At 42.4% G+C, this 14,325-nt stretch overlaps 1 pseudogene; it reads right to left on the bottom strand.

Annotated features, from left to right (window-relative positions):
- Positions 1 to 224: 224 nt before the first annotated feature.
- Positions 225 to 398, bottom strand: LOC143675271 (U6 spliceosomal RNA; annotated as a pseudogene).
- Positions 399 to 14,325: the final 13,927 nt, after the last annotated feature.

Here is a 14,325-nt window from a genome sequence, read left to right on the forward strand (position 1 = left end):
CTGTGATAATCCACCAACTCATTCGAGGAATTGAACTTTCCAGCCCCATCTTGGAGCACCTTGAAGTGCTGTCATTTCCAAACTTAATATAGAGGGAGAAATCCCCAGGGACGTTCTAACTTTCTCAGATGAGAAAGTCTCCATCAGGCTATGGTTTGCTAAGCATTTCTTCTGCCTCTGCTCTGGGGATTTTGCAAAAAAAAAAAAAAAACCACGTGGATGTGAAAAATATGGAACACTTCATGAATTTGTGTGTCATCCTTGCTCAGGGGCCATACATTTTTTTTTTTTTTTTTACCCCCTTGCTTAAAAACTGCCCACACCATCCCCCATCAGGGGCCATACTAATCTTCTCTGTATCATTCCAATTTCAGTGTATATACTGCCCAAGCGAGCACAGGGTACACATTTTTTTTTCCACATGGGCAGGCACTGGGAATCGAACCCGGGTCCTCTGGCATGGCAGGCGAGCATTCTTGTCTGCTGAGCCACCGTGGCCCACCCAGGGTGCACATTTTTAAAAAGGATGCTTTTGGTAGGAAGGAATGAGAGCAGGGGAAAAGGTAGGCTATCAAAATGTGTGCTAGAATTGGTATGTTTACTTCTTCAGCAGCAACAGAAAAGCCATAGAGATAGATGGTAAATGTTATTTTGTGATTGTTCAAAGTGGTCACCAACCATGCAGAAATCTGTAAGTAAATTGGACATTATGGGTTTCAATTTCCCAACCTTCTGACAATAAGTTCCCTAAAATATCCTTAGATATTAACTTCTTGAAATATACTCAGATTTTGACTTCCTGGCTCTCTTGTCAATGCACATTAAAGAAAAATGTTTTTGTAAGAATAACTTAGTTTCTTGCTCTTCTGCTCCTTTTTCCCTTCTTTCTCTGTATATTTTTTCTTTTTGACCTCACTGCTTTAGAAACTGTAAGATGCCATGCAAATAGAAGGGACTGTGCTTTTCCCATGTCTTTATGGCAAAGAGAGGTATTTAATCATAAAATAATAATATTGATTTTTAAACATTGCTTAGATAGCTGAAAGAGTATGGCTCTACCAAGCAGTCGCCTAGAGAGATGACATATTCCAGTGATGTGGCCATTGTGCAAATCGCAATTTTAACCAAAAAAAATAAATGAAAAATGGAGTGGCTTGATTGACCACTCTACACATCTGATCTGAATCCCAGTCTCCTGTAAGGAGTTTCAAAAATTGAATCTACCTCCCAAAGCCAAGATTGCCCTTCTAAACAACACGCCTCAGGATCTGAAGGCAATTATCAAAGAAGAAATCTGAAAATGCTTTGGATACTGGCATTACAATAAATGTTAGAGAATGAATACTCAGGAGAACGTGAGTATTACATTCATTGAATAAAAGAAGGAGGAGGAAGAGGCGCAGGGGAGGAGAAGAAGATAGGAAGATCGCAGGGTTGTATAGTCTTCCTCTACAGTGAAGATCTGAGCATCACCTTCACCCTGCTGCTTGCAATCTTCTGGTGAATTCTCCCAGCCGAAAGGCTAAGTCTGAATGCCTCGACACACTCTTCAAGGTCTTGACCTTGCCTGACACAAACACCCTGCATTCCTGCCAGACTGAATTTCTCTCTACTCTCTGTGGATGTCATTTGGAAAGGACCTGACATCCTCAGAAAGTTCATGCCGTTGTTTCTCCTGAAATACTCTTCTCCCTGCTTCCATTTCATCTCCTCATGCCTCACTTAAGACCCTACTCATCCACTGTCTCCTCCAGAAAGCTTTCTCCCCCTACCCCCTCCACAAAAAAGGACATCATTGCTCTTTTTTTTAATTTTTTAATTCTGTAGCCTTTTAAATATATATCTGGTAGTACTTAATTATTTTCTCTGATACTGTTTTTATTTCTCACTTGTGCCTGACCTAGAAGAGATTGCCCACAAATTCATTCTTCACCCCTTCCCGGCTCTCTTCGGTATTGCAGGGCATCTGACCCCTGCAGACTGCGCGGCCCAGGCTCCTGTGGGGGGCGGGGTGAGGGGAGGCATCTGCCTGGGTTTGGCCAGTGCGAGGCACTGACAGGAGACTGAAGGACGAGGGAAAGGAGTAACCCAAGGAATTTCCTCGCTTCTTCTGAAGCCTCCTGACTCATCTATGCCAGGGGCCATTTCTCTCCCTCAGTGGTTCTAGTTTCCTCGGAGTGATTCCATCTAACGGTAACATTACCTCCTCTCTTTGCCCTTCCAGTTAATCTCTGAGCTTCCTCACAGTCCCATCTTTGGTCCCTTTGGTCTTACATCATTGGTACAACCAATTCCCTCTGTTTCAAATATTCAGAGTGATTTCCATCTTCCTGATTGGACCCACACTGATCTCCCCATCCAGCAGTACCTGAGGATGGTTAGTCTCATGAATGAAACCCAGAGAACAGGTAAATGAACAACAATGTTTACTTGCCATAAAGAATCCTTTTATTCTTTCTGAGACACTTTCATGGCCCTTCCTATCAATCTCCTTTTCCTTCTATGGCTGGAAATGCCTTTTCTCTAGCTCCCTCTGCTCTTCCCAGCCTGGATTCCCCAACGCCATCTCCCAGTTTACCACCACTTGGTTCTGTGTGGCGTCTGCTCTACGGCACAGATGGTAGAGACATTGGGTATGGAGGGAGATTGTCAAGATGAGAACATTACAGAATCCAAAACAAATGAAGCTGGTGGCTGAATCCATAGAACAATTGTGAGAGATTCATTATCTTTCCGCTCTTCAGGTCTGATATGTGACTTTAGTCAGAGTGCGGCCAATTTACGGTTATTCCCAGAGCCTGGTACAATTTATAGATTCATGATCAAAGTGGAAGATTTGGGTTGTAGGCTGGCTTAAAATGCTCCCATGTGTGTGAGGCCAACACACGTCTGGATGGTCTCCTGAATGATGCCCAGATTTTATTTGATTTCCATGGTCTGGAGGCCAATTGAATAGAAATAAGGCATTTGGAAAGGATCTGAGAATGGCTGGAAGGGAATGCTTCTGCTGCAATGCAGAGGATGGGGCAGCCCCTATGTGCTGGTTTGAAAGGATGTATGTACCCTAGAAAAGCCATGTTTTAACCTTAATCCCATTGTGTAAAGGCAGCCATTTCTTCTGATCACCATTCAGTACTGTGTGTTTGAAGCTATAATTACATCATCTCCCTGGAGATGTAATTCAATCAAGAGTGGTTGTTAAACTGGATTAGGTAGAGACACGTCTCCACCTATTCGGGTGGGTCTTGAGTAGTTTGCTGGAATCCTATAAATGAGGAAACATTTTGGAGAATGAAGGAGATTCGGAGAGAGCAGAATGACATAGCCACAAGAAGCAGAGGGTCCACCAGCCAGCAACCTCTGGAAATGAAAAAGGAAAACGCCTACCAGGGAGCTTCATGAAGGGAAACCAGGAGAGAAAGCTAACAGATGATGCCATGTTCGCCACATGCCTTTCCAGCTGAGAGAGAAACCCTGACTGTGTTCGCCATACGCCCTTCCACTTGAGAGAGAAACCCTGAACTTTATCGGCCTCCTTGAACCAAGGTATCTTTCCCTGGATGCCTTAGATTGGACATTGCTATAGACTTACTTTAATTAGGACATTTTCTCAACCTGAGCACTGTAAACTAGCAACTTATTAAATTCTCCTTTTTAAAAGCCATTCCATTTCTGGTATGCTGCATTCCGACAGCTGGCAAACTAGAACACCCTATATCTACCCCTTTGTGCCCCACCCAACTCTCATATCGCTTTGACCCCTCATGGGCTTGGCAGTAAAGGCTGACCAGCTATTGGGAAAGAGCTTACTTAGCATGAAGAACAGAAAAGAAAAATAATAGAACTTAATGAAATCTCAAGTGAAATGTAACACATTCATTCAGAAAACATTTATCATAGACTCAGCACTGAGCTGGGTACCAAAGATAAGAATGAGTATAAACCAGTTTCTGCCTCGGAGATCCCCACTGTCTGCTTGGGATATATGGATTCAGGAGCAGAAGGACAAAAGCAGGTTGGTGGGTTGAGCTAGAGCCCAGATGCTGTATGTGTAGTCCACACCCCCAGTAAGAGGGGAAACACATCCTAAGAGTTGAGAATACTGGCCCTGGGGGATAATATAGGCCAGAGGACAATCCCAGCTCTCACATTTACCAATGTAGTGACTTTGTCTGTGTACCTTTTTCTATGAGTCTCAGCTCTATCATCTGTAAAATGGAGAGTTAGTACCTACCTCAGAGATGAGAAAATCAAAGGAGCAGATGCACAAAAAGTTCTTCACACTTTGATGTAAGGTGAGAACAAGGACAATGGTGATGTCTCGGTGGGCACCCTCAGTGGTGGCTGGATGGAGCATCCTCCAACAACTCTTTGGGAGCTGGACATTGCAGGGAAGAGCCAGCGCAGGCAAAAAAAGAAGAAGGTGAATGGCTTGTGGTGACTCCAGCTGACAGCTAGGTTTGTGGGACACAGAAGCCCCTTTTAAGATGCCTGCAAATTCCAGGGAAGAGGAGTTTTTGGAAGACTCGGATTTTATCACCTGGAGAAGTTTTGGGGTCATATTTGGGTTATAAGATCAATGACGAGGGTCTGTGGGAAAGAAGTTTGAGTGACTGGCTCTGCCTGTCCTCACTAGGAAAGGCTCCATGTAGGCGTACCACTTGTATTGGCTTTGGGATGTTAAGGGGGCATCACAGGTGGATGGTAGCTGTGCCAGGTACAGTATTCCAGGAGAGGAAATGGGACATGCAAGCGTCTAAAAGCAAGAAATCACACTGTGAGTCGAGGAATGAAGAGATTGAGGATGGCAGATACATCAAGAGCTGAGTGAAGGGAGCTGAGGATGAAGAGTTACTCCAGGCCAGTTCTGAAGGGTCTTGCACATCCTGGGAAAGAATATGGAGAGTCAGAGGAGATATTTTGCTTTGTTTTTGCAATATACTTCATTTTTTAGGATAGTTTTAGATTTACAGAAAAACTATGCAGAAAATATAGAGTTCCCATATAATGCCCCTTCTCTCCTCACTCCTACCCCACACAGTTTTCCTATTATTAACATCTTGCATTAGTGTGGCGCATTTCTTACAATTGATGAATCAATATTAATACATTATTAACTACAGTCCATCATTTACATTAATTAGGTTTCACTCTTCACTTCTTTGTGTTGTACAGTTCTATGGGTTTTGACAAATGCATAGTGTTATATATTCAGCATCCAGTGTCTTACAGAGTAGTTTCCCTGCCCTAAAGATGCCCTGTGCTCCACCTGTTCAATCCTTCCCTCCTCCTGCTGATCCCCTGGCAATCACTGACCTTTAACTGTCTGTATTCTTCTGCCTTTTCCAGAATACCATATAGCTTGGATCACGAGTATGTAGCTTTTTCAGAAGGACTTCTTTCACTTAGCAATATATATTTACGCTTCCTCCATGTCTTTTTGTACCTTAAAAGCTCATTTCTTTTTACTGCTGAATAATATTCTATATATGGATATATCACAGTTTGTCCATTCACTTATCAAAGGACATCTGGGTTTCTTCTAATTTTTTAGCCAGCAATCGCTTTCCTATGTATTTACCGAAAGGAGTTGAAAATTTATGTCCACACAAAAACCTGTACATGAATGTTTATAACAGCTGTATTCATAATTCCCCAAAATCAGAGGAAGTTTTTAACATGGAATGGTGTTATCAGATTCATTTTGATGAAGGTCATTCTAGTAACACTAAGAAGATTCATTTTGTGTGAGGTGGGAGATTGGAGGAAGGGATACCACAGGCCTAAACCTACACCGCCCCAAAGAAGGGGTTGAGAGGAACAAATTAATTAGAGATGTGGTTGAGGTCGAGTCATTTTCCAAGGTGAAACTAGACAGTAAGTTCCATGATGGCAAGGACTGGACCTGCTTCATGCCACTGAATGGCAAGTGCCTCACACAGGAATGGGCATAGAGTAGTTACCTAGCAGAAATTTACTGAATGTTGTTGAATAAGAGATAATCAACTGATATTAGAACCCATTACATATGCAAAAAGAAAAGAAGGATCAGTGGGAGTCAGGAATGTGTACGGTTTCTGTTTGGGAATGTGAATGGGCTTGATGCGACTTACAGCAAGTTTAGCTGATCCAATCATTGGTTCAATTATGGTCTTGTTGAATTTGAGGTGTCTTCAGCACATCCAGATGGAGACATCTAGCAGCTCATTAGATATATAAGTCTCTGTGAGTCCTCAACTCCTAGAACAGTGTTTAGCTCAACAAATCTGAGTTGGTGCTCAGTAAATATGTTAGCTGAATGAATGAATTCAGGGAAAATTCGGACTCTTTGACCAACTTCAACAAAGCAGGAACCCTTGTTATTCTAATCCATAGCTCTTGTTTCAGTTTTCTAAAGCTGCCAAAATGCAGTATACCAGAAATGGGTTGGCTTTTAACAATGGGGATTTATTAAATTAAAAGTTACAATTCTAAGGCTATGGAAATGCCAGATTAGGGCATCAACAAGAGGATATCTTCACTAAAGAAAGGCCAATGGCATCCGGGGTTCTTCTGTCACATGGGAAGGCATCTACTGGTCCTTTGCTCCCAGGTTCTGTTCCTTTTAGGTTCTCTGTGTCTTTGCTTGCTTCTCCAGAGACACCTCTCTGAGATCTCTGTTGTCTGCGGGTCTTAGCATCTCTGGGGCTTTTCTCTCTCTCTATGTCCTTCACTTGGTTTCATCTCTCTGCCCTCTGTACCTGCTTCTTTGTGTTTTCTGTCTTTATTCTCTTCATAGAGGACTCCAGTAAAAGGATTAAGACCCACCTTGAATTGGGTGAGCCACATCTCCATGGAAACCACCCTATCAAAGGGTCCAACCCACAATGGATTAAAAGAACATGGACTTTTGTGGGGTACGTGACACCTTAAAACCAGCACAGCTCCCTATTATTTCCCTTCATAGCACTTACAGCCACGAGTGATCACATAAATGTTTTCTGTGTTTTTTTCATGTCTGACTCTTTCACTAGCCTACAGTTTCCATGGTGGGAGGATAGTATGCAATTTGTTCAGCACTGTATGCCTTGGCCTAACCCGGCCTAGTAGAGATTAAATAGACAATTGTTGAATGAATGAAGAGTTAGGGACAAGGAGGTGGGTGTGGGCAGGATACAGGTGAAATCTAAACGGGAGGATGACCTGGGGAGCTGTTGGGAGCTGGGTGTCAGAGATCAAGCTCTGCTTGGAGCTGGCAGGTTCAAAGTCTCTTGTTTGTACCAACTCTCTTCTCCCAATAGTCTAGCCTCCACTCCCCAATTTTTACCATATGCTATCCCCCTCTAATCTAGCCCTGATAAAATTCTTTCGAGCCTCTCTCTCAGCTGCATTTCTCTCATCTGTAAAATGGGGGGTTTATCTTGTGCCCTGCTTCCATTGCCAGGTGGCTCTGAGCATCAAATATGGTAATTCAGTTCAACAAATGTTTATATAGGTGATTAAATGCCACGGTGATAAATGCGTTTGAATAAATACACTGACCTCCATACTCAGTTCCACCTGGCTTATGTTCACACAGTCTGTGCCACTGTGGCTTGAAATAGCATCCTCTGTTCTAGGAGACAGTGGGAAGCAAAAGCTCTTTGACACACATGCCACCTCTTTTCCCAGGAAGCTCATCTTGCAATGACAGAAGACTCTCATCTTGCAGTCTGAACAAGGGCCAAATGGTCTGTCCCATCCAAGACCCTCATTCAGAGTTGACTGAGATCTGTCACTTGGGGGCTGTGGTGATGGGGCCTGGCCGCTCCCCACCTCCCCGCAAGCTGGTGCAGCGCCTGTGCTGCTGGCTACTCTAACAACAGAGCTAGTTAGCAGGGAAAATGGACATTAAGACAGAAAAGCGTGTGCAATCCCTAAGACTGCTTACAGGACAACAAAGGGTCAGAAACAGCAACTACTGAAAGCAGAGAACATGCCTCTTAAAACTTTTATCCCCTTACCAGGCCTAGCTGGGAGTCTTGGCTGTTGATGGAAGGTTTTTGCACAAGCTGTTCTCTCCTTCTGGACTGCCCCCACTCTCAACCTCTTTAGGACTTAAGATCAAACATCACTTCCTCTGTGAAGTCCCCCTTCATCCTTTGGGCACAGATAGACACCTCTTCCTCTATGGAAAGGGTAGGGGAAAACACCTAGCAATTACCTAGTGGCTTAATAGTCTCAACCAATGTGCCTTAGTCTTTATATACCTTCTATTATTTCATACTCATAACCACTTGATTGAGTTTGTTAGCACCATTTTTTAGATTGGGAAGCTGAGGCTCAAAGACATAAACCACTTATTCCGAGATACAGCCAGTAGGCGGTTAAGCCAGGACTGATAAAAAAAAAAAAATCAAATACACAGAGCTTCTGTGGCACTTTTCCCACATTTCTAACAAAGCACTACTTGTGTGGCTTTTAATTTATGTGTTCACAAGTATGTTTCTCCACATCAAGGGTCAATTCTAATCCATTTCGCTGCCTGTCCCAGCTGTACGCTTAGCAGGTGCTGGAAACCTTTCACCAAAAAGCCCAGTTCTGCTCAGGCACTGAGTATCTCCTGACCAACTGAGCAGGGTGGTAGGGGGACTGTCCCCACCAGAAGAGGAGGTCTGGCATTAATCTTGCCACCCTGGCCTAGTGTCCATTATTCTCTGGTATGAGTGTTCTGTCACCAGTGTATCATTGTGACTCAGCTGTCCCCCAGCTCTTGCTGTGTCTGATTTATTCCATTGACTAAACATTTGTCTCCATTGTTGATCTGAGCTCTTCTTTCCCTGAGGAACTTTAAACCCTAGTCTGCTTGCCTGATGCCCTTGACACTGATGTCGTCTCTCTGGGTGTTAAAGTCTACTTCCTAGATGTTGACAATAATACTTCTTTAACTCGATGACCTCATCCGTCCCCAAAATCACAATAATGCCACCCTTGTGAGCCTCCACCTGGCTACCTCCTGTAGCATTGTGCTTCACAGCACATGACTTTACCTCAATCACATAGATTTGAGTTTGAAACCCAGTTCTGATTCTTATGGACTATGTGACCTTGAGCAAAACATTTAATCTCTTTGTGTCTCAGTTTCGGCATCTATAAAGTGGGGGTAATAACACAGACCTCCTAAGTTATTGAAAGACTGAATAGGATGATATACATAGAAAGTAATGACCACTGTGTTTGATACAAAGTAACACCTAATAAAGGATACATGCTGTTATTCCAGGCAGACCAGATCATGTTGTTTAGGCATTGCAATCTGGTCCCAGATTCACTCCTTAAGATGTTGGTTAAACCCACATCAGGATCAGTTTCCCTTATTCCTTGACCCAACCTTTCTTTCCTATTTCTTCTACTTTCCCTATCAGGCCACCACAAGAGTTTCACATGTCTCATTAATGTGTTATAGGAAAGTTGTATTGGTCAGAACGCACAGGATATGCTGCAGTAACAAACAACTTCTAAATTTTAATACCTTAAAACAGCAAGGATTGATTTCTCATTTATGTCACATTCTGATGACTGTTGGACAGATTTCTTCAATAACTCTCTTAGAAATAGGGACTCGGGGATGCAGACCCATTCCGTTTTGTGATCCTGCTGCAAAAAGAGAAGGGAGAATGTGGACAATTAAGCAGGCCCAGAGGTAGCATCATTTCTACTTCTCGTATCTCATTTACCAGACCTTAATCATATGCCCAAACCTAATGTTGAGGAAGGTTGGAAAGTATAGTCATCTCATGTACCCAAGAAAAGGAAAAGAAATTTGGATTTGGTGAGCACACAGCATTTTATCTGTCCGCCTTACTACTATTGACAAAATAATCTCTAGATCTCCCAACATGTGAGGAGAGGGAGCCAGACCTCAGAGACCTGACTCTTCTATCCCCTTCCTTCCACACTCATCATTCCCTAGAATCTCTTACTGACCAATTCCGTAGCCCTGCTGGTCTCAGAGCACAGGTGCTTCCTTCTATTCACTACGGCAGACGTGAGTGAAATGGCAGAGCTGAAATGTCTATACCAGACTTTACCAAATATGAGGAGATGCCATATGAGAAACAGAGATTAAGCTACATGTTCCTGATTTTCTTTTACAAAAACAAAAAATGGAGTTTTGCATCTGCAGCTTTTACAAAAACAAAAAATGGAGTTTTGCATCTGCAGCTTTTACAAAAACAAAGAATGGAGTTTTGCACCTGCAGCTTGGGTCTTCCATAGGACCACTTGCCTGCCAAACTTCTGCCCTGAGGCCACAGGACAGAGACCATCTGATCCCTGCTACCCAGGAATGCCACATACATGTCTTAACTCCACAAAACATAAGCTTGGCAATAAAGAGGGAGCAGTTGGAGAGAGGAGGAGAGGGGTAAGGTGTGGAAGAGAGAAGCAATATCTCCCTAACTACAAAAAACAAACAAACAACTCCTAGCTTTTGATAGCACTTTCAAATACATATGAAATCAAGCTACCTAAATTAAGAGTCATTGTCATGAGTTCAATTGTGACCCCCCCAAAAATATGTTGAAGTCCTAACCCCTAGTTCCTCATAATACACCTGATTTGGGAAAAGGGCCATTGCAGATATAATTATCTGCAATGAAGTCATACTAGCTCCTTAATTCAATATGACTGGTGTTGGGAGAGAAAGAAAAGAGACATAGAGATGGAGATACACAGAGGAAGACTGTCCTGTAAAGACAGAGGCAGAGGTTGGACTCATGCTGCCACAAGCCAAGGAATGCCCGGGGCCACCAGAAGCAGGAAGAGGCAAGGAAGGATTCTCCCCTCGAGCTCCTGAATGGAGCATGGCCCTGCCAACACCTTGATTTCAGACTTCTGGCCTCCAGAAAAGCGAGAGAATAAATTTGCTACAAAATCTCTGTCACCACCCAGTTCACGTTACTTTGTTATGGCAGCCCCAGGGTGCCAATATGGTCATGTCACACACCAAATATCCTGCGCATGTGGGTGAAGCCCTTCCACTCCTATACATCCTGGTACTCTGAGCCTCCAAGCATTAAAGTCATGCAGTATGACTATGCCTGAAAGTCCAGATCCAAAGAGAGTTATGGGGTTTCCCATCTAAGAGCAGCTGTTTGAATTTTCTAAGGACCCAGTTTTCTAGATGATGGAACCTGGAAATGATTGATAATTGGGAATGATTTCCTATTTCCAGGCAAGCCCTATCCCCTTACCATAGGGAAGCTCCCTAACTTTGATCTCAACAAGATAAGCGTATTAGAAAACACCTCAATAATTTATCTGAGTGATGCATTTATAATGTAAGTAGCATTAATGGGGGAGGATAGTTTCCTTACAAGAGTCCAAAGGGGCTGCCACAACCCAGCTCTAAGCCTAGCACGTGGAACAAGGGAGATGCTCAGATTCTTGTTGAAAGACTGTTAAATGCAATTTGCCTTGATCATGTTTGCTTAGCATCCCTTAAAGACGGTCTTATGAAATTATGATGTACTATTAAGATATTGCTTAGATAAGCCCTAAATTGAGATGTGAGCTTCCTTCAAGCCAAGAGAGAAACCAGCTAGATTTTAGCATTTTCACAGACTGGTAAAAAGGAAGAAAGCCCATTCTTAAAAGCCCTTCCTCTCAAAGAGAATTTATTAAATAATTAATTAAATAATACATTTTTAAGTATACTGATCACCTTATATTTCTGCCCTATTTTTCTACTCCTTATCCACCTCCATTCCCTCCTTGGCCTCTGCATAGCTGTTAATCTTCATTTTTTACCATCCTATTTTACTGGGCTTTTTATTGTATACTCCCTTAAGCCCTTTTGGGGAGTAGAATGGGATGGAAGAAAGAGCAATGGATTAGGACAGCACTGAGTTCAAATGGAGACTCAAACCGGTACTCTCTGCATGGCCAGGACATTTAATTGATCTTCTGAGCCTCAGTTTCTTCATTTGTCAACTAGGGATAACATTTCTAATCTCACAATGTTGCCATGAGGAATTAAAAAATATATGCAACCTGTGTAATTTGTCATGCAATAAATACACAATAAATTCGAGTATCTTACCTTTTTCTTTCTCTGCTTTTTGAAAGAAGTCAGATTATAAATTATACATAAATAAATTACATGTTACACTGGAAATCCTCAGGAATGATTAATGTAACCAGTAATAATTTTAATATTAATAATAGGCTACTCTAGCAACATCATAACTCTGATAATCAATCCATGTACACCAGTTTTGTCATCATATAACAGAGTGCTCAAAGTTTACCCTAGAAAGAGGTGAATACACATAATTTCACAATTTTGAATATTTTTAACCCACCCTATTTTACATGCAGTTATTCTGCTACAAATTATTACTTATGGTGCAGTGTGTGTATATACAATGTTTGCCAAGAAATGAAAGAAGGAGGAGTGCATGGAAACAGTGAAAAATATCAAGTAGTATTTAAGACTATAAGTAAGGTTTGGAAACATTGATTCCTGCTGCTTAGTACATGAAAGAATGGATGGAACCTCGTTGGAAAATATGGTTTGTCATTTCTATTACCTAAAGAAGCACATTTGAAAGACCAGAAATGTCTACATTTCAAGCCTCAATTCAGTCTGAATATCTGCTAAGCTTTGCCACTAACCTTTTTCATAACTGAGTTTGGAAAAAGTTGCTTCAAGGAACTCTTTAAGCTCGCAGTTTCTGAGTCGATTATTCTCTATTTCTCTAGGATTTAAATGGAAGCAACTAGCATGGGTGTGAGCATGGACTCGGGTCCAACCACTTGGATTGGAATTTCTGCTCTTCCGCTTGCTGTCTGAGCCTGAATAGGTGAGTTAACTTGTAGGTGCTTCAGTTTTCTCAACTGCAAACCGAGGATCATAATGTCTCTAAGGTCTGTAGCACTTCTCCTGATGGCCGTATGTGCTCTGCTAGTCGTCTCCTTGTCCATGATTAAATGGAGGTCATGGGGAAATTCACCCTGACCCGAAGTTAGCAACAGGTCATCAAAGTGCCTAGTATACAGTAGGCTCTCATACTTCTTTATTCAATTGAAGAGTTTATTCCTAAGGTGTAATAGCATCTTGTTAATCTTGGGTTGAACCCCAAATTTCTCATCTAAATCCTCCCCGCGATGTCTGCATGTTGTACCTGCCTCTTTGTCACCATGATTTCCACGTAAGCACATATACGTTGTCCTTATACCACTCATGGGATGGGGGCTCATGAACAAATTGAAATGGTTCTAGAAAGATAAAGCTACTTCACTTGTATATCCAAGTGTAGCATGTACATTTTGATACTGGTACAGCCACCATTAATTGAGGACGACTGGGGAGAGGAAGAGAGGAAATGGAATTTGGGGTGCCACCTTAGCACTAAGCGGTGTGCTAGATTTTCATGCGGCGTATTCATTCTTAAACCAACACTTCTGGCCCTCTTATTTAGTTTTTCGAATGAAGAACATACATCTCAGAGGGGTTAGTTGATTTTCCCAGAGCCAATAGCTAGTGGGGAAACCGAGTTTAGCACCTAGAAGATCATAAAGTTGATAATAGGCGATCCTAGCGATGAAACAGTCCCACCCCTGTTACCACAGTTACCAATGGTTAGTGCCTACTTCATCCTACCCCATACCCCTGTAGAACTCCTGAACCAAACACTGAAGCACAGACCTCCCAGCTCCTCCCTGCCGAGTTAGGTGTAGGGATCTGAGAGCCCTTTTGCCCCAGCCCATGCCCCTCTCTGCCTTTGTACATTGGACTGAAGCCACGAGGTGGCGTCCTTGTATTGACAGCAAAGAGTCTTTGAGCCTCCAGTTACAAACTGGGAGTTTGAGGGAGAGCTCCAAGTTCTGAGAACTTGTACAGGGGATGATTCCTCCATCATATTATTTGTTATAGAAACATATACAAGACATCTATACCCTTGAATTCTACCCTTGACCCGAGTAAGGACCAGGGAAGGTTTAGAGGAGCATGACAGAGGACCTTTGTTTGACCTGTGCCTCATTTATTTACAGTGGACCCCCACTCTGTGAGCTGAGTCCTCAAGGCAGTGGACTAAGAGTCATGAAATCAATATTGTAGGACGTGCCGATCTTTTTTTTTCTCTTAATTAAATGGCATGTTATGGCACAGAATAGACTAGAAAATATCAGCATGATCAAATATAGTAATTATCGCTCTGAGAAATTTTTATTTTAGTATGCATGTGTGTTGTGAGTCATGGTGTGAAATAGATACCTTACTGTGTCATTAATTAAAGTTTAAAACCCACTGACCTTAAACGTTTATTTAAAGCCAGATCAGACCTCCGATCAGAAGCTCTG

This window comes from Tamandua tetradactyla, chromosome 2 (genome assembly GCF_023851605.1).
Source record: "Tamandua tetradactyla isolate mTamTet1 chromosome 2, mTamTet1.pri, whole genome shotgun sequence".
Lineage (NCBI taxonomy): Eukaryota > Metazoa > Chordata > Mammalia > Pilosa > Myrmecophagidae > Tamandua > Tamandua tetradactyla.